The sequence below is a fragment of the Elephantulus edwardii genome, unplaced genomic scaffold, assembly GCF_000299155.1.
Source record: "Elephantulus edwardii isolate Elephantulus edwardi_28Jun2011 unplaced genomic scaffold, EleEdw1.0 scaffold00096, whole genome shotgun sequence".
NCBI classification, from domain to species: Eukaryota; Metazoa; Chordata; class Mammalia; order Macroscelidea; family Macroscelididae; genus Elephantulus; species Elephantulus edwardii.
In genome coordinates, this window is record NW_006399846.1 from 3,902,559 (window position 1) to 3,911,165 (window position 8,607).

Here is an 8,607-nt window from a genome sequence, read left to right on the forward strand (position 1 = left end):
TTGGAGAGGGACATCATGCTTGGGAGGGTGGAGGGACGGCGCAGGAGGGGAAGACCCTCTATGAGATGGATTGATTCAGTGACTGGGGTAATCGGTATGGGTGTGTCAGAGGCAGTGCAGTTGGTGCAGGATAGAGCAGGGTTTAGGGCTGTTGTGCATAGGGTCGCTATGAGTCGCGAACGACTCGACGGCACATGACAACAACAATGCAATATTCAGAGTCTCTTCTGACATCCATTTTGATCTTTTCTTGCACTCTTCGTAGATGATATTCTTGATATCTTCACACAGTATAGGAGATCAGTTATAATTTTAGCAAGATTGTTTTAATTCTACTATCCTGAAATGAACAGATATCAGCACATAAAAGAGTCTTTCCTTCCATTCAAAGGTATCTTCTGAGATTCAAATTTAAAAAGCAGGACTTCAAAAAAGAAAGAAAAAAAATGCAATTTTGTATGAAAGACAAGCAAATTGGGATGATTTTGGTCAGAAACTTCTTAAAAGTTAGTACATGGTTTCCTGGATAGAGCAGTGAATAAGAGTTCTAATCTCTTCACAACCATGTTAACATTTGTTGTGTGCTGTCCTGTTGAACTATGCTATTGTTGCTAGGGTGAGATGCTGTCTCATACTTGTATTGATGTGTATCTCTCTGAGAGTTAAGGATTAGGAATATTTCTTCATATGTTTGTTTGCTGTTTGAATGTCTTCTTTGGTGAAGTGTCTATTCATGTCCTGTGCACATTTTGTGATTAAAGTTGTTTTTCTTTTTATATTATAAGTTTCTGGCAGTTGTTGTTGTTAAGTGTCATTGAGTTGCTTACAACTCACAGCGACCCTACATACTATATAGCCCTGAAACCTGCTCTATCCTGTGCCAATCTTACTGTCTCTGACACATCTACCCTTATCACCCCAGTCACTGAATCAATCTACCTCATCAATGGTCTTCCTCTCTTTCACTGTCCCTCCACCCATCCAAGCATGATGTCCCTCTCCAAGGACTGGTCCCTCCTTGTAACATGCCCTAAGTATGTCAGATAAAGCCTTAGAATCCTTGCCTCCAAGGAGCTGCCCAGTTTAACCCTCTCTAGGTTGAACCTGTTTGTTCTCTTTGCAGTACATGATATATTCAATACTCTTCTCAAGCACCACAGCTCAAAAACATCAATTCTCTTTCTATCTTTCCTAGACATTGTCCAGCTCTCTGATGCATAGCAAGCAATTGTAAAGACTATGGGCTTGATCAGGCACACCTTAATCTCCAGACTGACATCACTGCTCTTCAATACTCTGCAGATTTCCCAATGCAATTTGTTTTTGTTTTTGGTTTGTTTTTTTTTTTTTCTTTTCGGGCTGCTGGTACCAAGTGTATTGATTATAGAGCCACACAAACTAAAACTATTAACAATCTCAGTATCTTCACTATCTTATCATAATGCTGCCAATGAGCCCTGTGGTGAGAATCTTTGTTTCTTGATGTTGAACTTCAATCTATATTGAAGGCTGCAATCCTTGACCCTCTGGAACATGTGCTTCAGGTCCTCCTCAGTTTTAGCAAGCACAGTTATGTCATCTGAATAATGCAGATTGTTGATGAGTTTTCCTCCAGTCCTGATGCCACATTTCCCCTCATAGAGCCCAGCCTTCCAGATGATTTGTTCTACATATATACAGAAAAGGAATGAAGATAGGACATATCCCTGGCATATACCCTTCCCGATTTTGAACTAAACAGTGTTTCCTTGCTCTAACTACTGCCTTTTGGTCCAAGTATAGGTTTCACATAACCAAATGTTCTGAGGTTCCTATTCTTCTCAGAGTCAGCCACAGTTTGTTGTGATCCACACAGTCAAACCCCTTTGAATAGCCAATGAAACACAGATAGACATTACTCTGGTACTCTCTACTTTCAGCCAAGATCCATCTAACAGTGTTTTATAAATTTTAGATATCAGTCCCTTATCAGATATGTAATTACTAAATATTTCTTTTCCCAGTCTGTGGATTTCCTTCTTACCCTATTGGAGAAATGTTTTGCTATGCATAAGAATTTGAGTCTTAGAAGGTTACAATAATTTCTTTTATTCTCTCCTGGTTTGTAGGGCCATTTGTTCTTTGTTTTGATATTTTTTAAAAAAAAGTTGGTAGAAATTGAGGACATCTACAATTGTGTTTGAGGAGAATGTTGTTCTAAGTGGTGCAGCACTTATTTGTCCATTGGCTGTACTGAGATTACATGGGGTTGCTATGATACTGAAATCTGTGCCGCTGGTGTGTCAAATGCCAAAGGGGTTTCCCCACTGTGGACAGGTTTTGATGGAGTTCCCTGATTAAGACAGGCTTGAACGCAGGATGGGCCATCTACTTCATAAATAAATGCAGAATGGGCCATCTACTTCCCAAATTAACAGACTTTTGGAAACCTTTTGAACAGTAAGCAAAGAGGATAGTTATAATAGTGTAGTGGTAGAGTCCAGATTGGGAGTCAATTGAAATAAGGAAAATTAATAACAAACATCGTTTAACAATTTTAATATGGAATGTATGTAGCTTAAATGTTGGAAAACTAGAAATTATTAAGAATGAAAATGGAATGCATGAATATCAACATACATTAGTGAGATGTAATGGATCAGCTTTGGCCACTTCGAATTAGAGGATAATATGGGATATCATGCAAGGAAATGAAAAATTGAGGAAGAATGGTGTTGCATTCATAGTAAAGTTAATTTCTAATTCTATCATGAAATACAATGTTGTGAGTGATAGCATAACATCTATAAACATAAAAGGAAGATCCATTAATACAACTATTATTCAAATTATGTTCCTACATCAAGAGCCAAAGAGGAAGAAATTGAGAATTTTTACCAAATTTTGCCATCTGAAATTGACTGACCATGCAATCAGGATGCATTAAGGATAATTGGTGACTGTAATACAGTAGTAGCAAACAGTGAAAAATAAACAGTAGTTGGAAAATACGGGCTTGGTAATAGAAATAAAGCTGAAAATAGAGTGATTGAAATTTGTATTTACAATTATTTATTCATTATAAATACTTTTTCTAAAAGACACAGAAAACGACTTTTCATGTGGATTTCACCTAACAGGCTGCATAGAAATCTCATTGACTGCATTTGCGGAAGAAGTTGTTGGAGAGGCTTAATATCGGCAGTCAAAACTAAGCCAAGCGCAGATTGTGGGTCAGATCATCAATTACTCATATACAAATTTAAATTCAGGCCAAAGAACATGAAAATAAGTCCACAGGGACCAAGATATTATCTTGAATCAATTCTGTCTGAATTTCATGATCATCTTAAGAATAAGTTTGAGTCATTGAAAACTGATGAAAGAAGACAAAATGAGTTGTGCGATGATATCAATATCATCCATGAAGAAAGCAAAAGGTCTTTAGAAAAACAGAAGAAAAAGAAAAAATCAAAATGGATGTCAGAAGAGACTCTAAAGATTGCACTGGAGTGTTGAGAAGCCAAATTTAATGGAAAATATGTCTAAGTGAAAGATCTGAACAGATGATTTCAAAGGGCATCTTGGGAGGATAAAGTATTATGATGGAATGGACCGAGAGCTGGAATTTGAGAATAAAAAGTACTCACTCTGCATTTCTCAAGCTTAAAGAACTGAAAAACAAATTTAAGCCTAATATTGCAATAGCAAAAGATGATATGGGCAATATATTGAATGACCCAGAAAGCATCAAAAGAAGACAGAGGGAACACACAGAGACCCTGTACTAGAAAGAATTGACTGACACTGAAAAATTTCAAGAAGTATCATGTGAACAGGAGCCAATAATATTGGAGGAAGTAGAAGCTGTATTGACAGCATTGGCAAAAAATAAAGCCCCAGGAATAGATGGGAGACCAATTGACTTGTTTCTCTTAACAGATGCAGCCTTAGATGCACTCATCAGTCTATGCCAGGAAATCTGGAGGATGGCTTTCTGGCTAAGAAATTGGAAGAGGTCCATATTTGTTTCCAAGAAAGGTGATCCAACTGAATGTGGAAATTATTGAACAATACCATTCATATCACATGTAAGCAAAATACTGCTGAAGATCATTCAAAAATGGTTGGAACAGTACATTGATAAGAAACTGCCAGAAGTACAAATAGGATTTAGAAGAGGCCGTGGCACCAGGGATATCATTGATGTCAGATGGATCCTGGCTGAAAGTAAAGAATACCAGTAAAATGTCTCTTGGTGCTTTATAGACTATGCAAAGGTGTTTGACTGTGTGGATCATGACAAGTTGTGGTTGACATTGAGAAGAATAGAATAGGAATCCCAGAGCACTTGATTGTGCTCATGTGGAAGCTATGCCTGGATCAGGAGGCTGTTTTGTGAACAAAGCAGGGGAGCAGTGCATGGTTTGGAATTGGGAAGAGAGTGCATCAGCGTTGCATTCTCTCTCTATACCTATTCAATCTGTATGCTGAGCAAATTATGTGAGAAGCTGGACTCTATGAGGCAGATTGTGGCATCAGGATTGGAGGGGATTCATCAATAACTTGTGTTATGCAAATGACACACCTTGCTTGCTGAAAGTAAGGAGGGTTTAAAGCACTTGTTGCAGAAAATCAAGGAATGCAGCCTTCAGAATGGATTGTATCTCAATGCCAGGAAAATTAAGATTCTTAGTACTGGACCAAGAGGTAGCATCATAATGGATGGAGAAGAGATTGAAACTTCCAACAGCTTCATGTTGCTTGGATCCACTATTAATACTGTTGGTACGAGCACTCAGGAAATAAGACTCATTGCACAGAGAATATCTGCAATTAGAGACCTTTACAAATAATTGAGGAGTAGTGATGTCAGTTTGAGGATTAAGGTGTGTCTGGTTCAGACTATGGTTCTTCTGATTACTAGCTATACATTTGAGAGCTGGACAATGAATAAAGATGACAGAAAAAGAATTGATGCTGTAATGTTGGAGAAGAGCACTAAACATCCCATGGATGGCCAAGAGAATGAACAGAAGATGTTCAAAGAGATGAATTGACACAGCGATTCCAGAAAATGTGCTTGAGTATGTCAGAGTTGATGAGATGGCATAGGACAGAAGAGTTCAGATCTGTTGTTCCCAGGATGCTATGAGTCATACTCAACTTGATAGCACCTAACAACAACAATCCACTTTTGCTATTTGAAGTGAATGTAACATACAGTCAAGATACATTAATAATAATAGGTGACTAAAAATGAAAAATTGAGATCAAATAAGGACTGGTAGATGGAAAATACTATTCAGTGACAGAAATGAGGCTGTAGAAGAAAGGAAAGCATTTTTAAATGGTTTTCTGAAGCTCATGCTGATACCAGGTTGACCGTTATCCAGGGACTGATTTCTAGGAAAGAGTAACTCCCTGGAAACAAGTGGTCTCACACTAAAGTAAACATTATTATACCTCTTTTACATCTATCCAGTTTTTAGTCACTTCATTTACTCACGTACTGCCTCCTTTAATATTCATTCACAAAGAAACTCTGGGGGGTATAAGATAGGGTCCCTTCATGCAGAAGAGAAGAGACGACCAAAAGTTGGCTTGCATACCGTCACTCAGCTAGCAAACAATAGAGCTGGGACTCATCCTTACTTACCCGGGATCAGGTGGGAATTCTGCCTTTAGGCTACATTTGGAGAATAAGGAGCACCAAGGTCACTTTGCCCTCTTTCCCCTATCCTCCAATTCATAAGCTGGGATAACTTAGGCATAAACAGTCTACATGTTGATTATTTATACTGAGGTCAAGGGAATTTGGGACTAATCAAGGCAAAAAAAAAAATCAGGTAACATAAGTGAGATAGCAAACACTGCCAGTCATTCATAGGAGTGGTCCTGTACAGCAAGAGGCCCTCTGAGGAAAGAAGACATAGGGAGACACTTAGAGGAAGAAAGGGCATGGAAAACACTAGTTGTGGTTGTTGTTAGGTGTTATGGAGTCTAGTACAACTGATAGCAACCTTACAAAGAACAGATCTGAACCCCGTCCTATCCTGTGCCATCTTCATCATCACTTATGCCTATTGCTGCAGTCGCTGTGTCAATCCACCACATTGAAGGTCTTCCTTTCTTTTGTTGATCCTCCACTTTTCTGGTATGATGTCTTTTCCCCAAGGATCTTGTAGCCACATGCCTGAAGTATGTGAGACAAAGCTTTGTCGTCAAGGAGAATTCTGGCTGCACTTTCTCCAAGACACCTGTTTGTTCTTTTGGAAATCCATGGGCTCTTCGGTACTCTTCTTCACCACCACAGCTCAAAGGCATTAATCTTTCCTCTGTTATCCTTATTCACTGCCCAACTCTCAGAAGCATGCAACTGATTGAAAAGAAAATGGCCTGAATCAAGGGCACATTAATCTTCACACAGACATCATTGCTCCTCAGTAATTTTGAGGGGACCCTGACAGCAGACTTGCCCAATTCAAGATATTTCTGGATCTCCTGTCTGCTGGTGCCAAGAGTGTTAATTTTGGATCCAAATAAGATGAAATTATTGACAATTTCAATCTTTTCTCCATCTATCACGATGTCATCTGTGGCCCTCGGCCAGGTTCAAATTGTCTTCCTGTCAAACATTCTTCTAGGTGGTATAGCACTGGTCTGTGCGTTGCTGTACAGAGGTAACTCATGGTTGCTGTGATGCTGAAGCCTGTGACAGTGATGTGCCAATTGTGGTAATGGGCACCCATGGTGGACAGTGTTGGCTGGAGCTTCCCAACTAAATCAAGCCTGGAAGCAGGAGCGGCATCCACTTCCAAAATGGCTTGCCTCCGGAAACTCTATGTACGAACAGTGCTCAGACTGTTCGTTCATAGGGTCGCTATGAGTCGTCTATGACTCGATGGCATTAAACAACAACAACAAACATCATGAGGTTGATTATTGTTCCAGTGGTGAGAGTTTTGTGTCTTTTTTTTAACCATCAAAGAAAGCTTTATTATCACAGAGGAAGTCAAAGAACGCTGGAGGCCATTCACAGCTAGCATGTGATGTAATCAGGGAGAAGGTACAGCAGGGGGACCCCATCAATCATCTCTAAACAGTTTCCCCCTCACAGGTTTGCATGGCTTGGGAGACCTTGGCTTGCTGACCTTGGACCACTGAGTGTATGGGTGACAGTGTGGGTGTGTGGGTGACAGTGTGGGTGTGTGGGTGACAGTGTGGGTGTGTGGGTGACAGTATGGGTGTGAGGGTGTCAGTGTGAGGTGGGGGTGTCAGTGTGGCTGTACAGGTGTCAGTGTGGATGTTGGGGTGACAGTGTGGATGTGAGGGTGGCAGTGTGGGGTGACAGTGTGGCACTGGCCAGCTCAGGAGGCAAGTCCTACTAAGCAGGCCTTCTGGACAAAATTAAGGACATGATGCCAGAACCAGGGGTAGCAAATGATGCACAGGGTCTGGATTAAATGAAAATCAAATCAGGCCCATTATAACATTAAGTGCATTTTACCCTGATCATAAAATAAGAGGAGGGAATGGAACACTGGGCTGTACAGGGCAGCCTTTCTTTTTGATAGATACTTTTAAGAGTTAATGATGGCAGGGCCTTTCCTCTCATTAACAGCAAGCAGCACTCCATTTCCAAGCCAGCTTTTTAAGGCTCTTGCTATCTATTATCTGTTATTATTTGGATTTTAAACAAAATTGATGGAGCAGGAGCCAATAGAGGAATACTGTTTGATCTGGAAATTTTCTGCAGAGTCCAAAAGGTCGGAGAACCAAGTTCCTGGGGTCTTTTAGTTTCCCTAATATCTCTTCCTTTGGTCTTTCATTACATTCTTCAATTTGCTTAGGTAATCTCATACAAGTTTCTCTTGCTTGATGTACTGATGGATCTTTCTCTAATACAGATTTATAGTCCTCCAAGGCTTCATGCAGCTTGTCTGTCTTATACAACTCTGCTCTCCTTACGATTGCCCTGATAGAGCTGGAGTTTAAATGAATTGCTTTGCTGCAGTCACTGATAGCCATCTCTTTCTTGTCCTGCTTCATCCTTGCTGCAGTTCTTTTTGAAAACAGAACAGATCTCTCTTTTTGGAAGCAGGCTGGGCACGTTTGAAGAGTTCCACAATAGGAACCTTCAAGACCTGCCCACTTTCAGCAAGCAAGGTGTTATCATCTGCATAATGCAGGTTGTTGATGAATCTTCCTTCGATCCTGATGAAAACCACTAGAGAAAAGGAAAAGGAAGGCTCTGTGCACCTTGCGTGGGTTTGTCTGCAGCAGAGCGAGCAGTGTCTAGGTCAGAGCACTCCCAAAAGACAGCAGAAACCTAGGGTCCTGACCCTACAAAGTTTTCTCTTGTCTAGGGCTAGCACATGTTGAGTTTTGAGAATTTTCTGGTGTATGGAAGGCAGAGAGACTCTCAGTGCCTAGAAACTTACTGATACGGGCTGATGTTTTTTTTTATTAAATTTTTTATTGGGAAAAACATATTGGGGGTACAAGGAGGTGAGGGTTGGGGGCAGAAGGGTGAGGATGGGCCAGGATGCAGTTGCAGAGCTGCACAGTTTGGTCGGTGGGGGGAGCAGGTGAAGGAAATGATGAGGGTCCAGTGGGGACCAAATG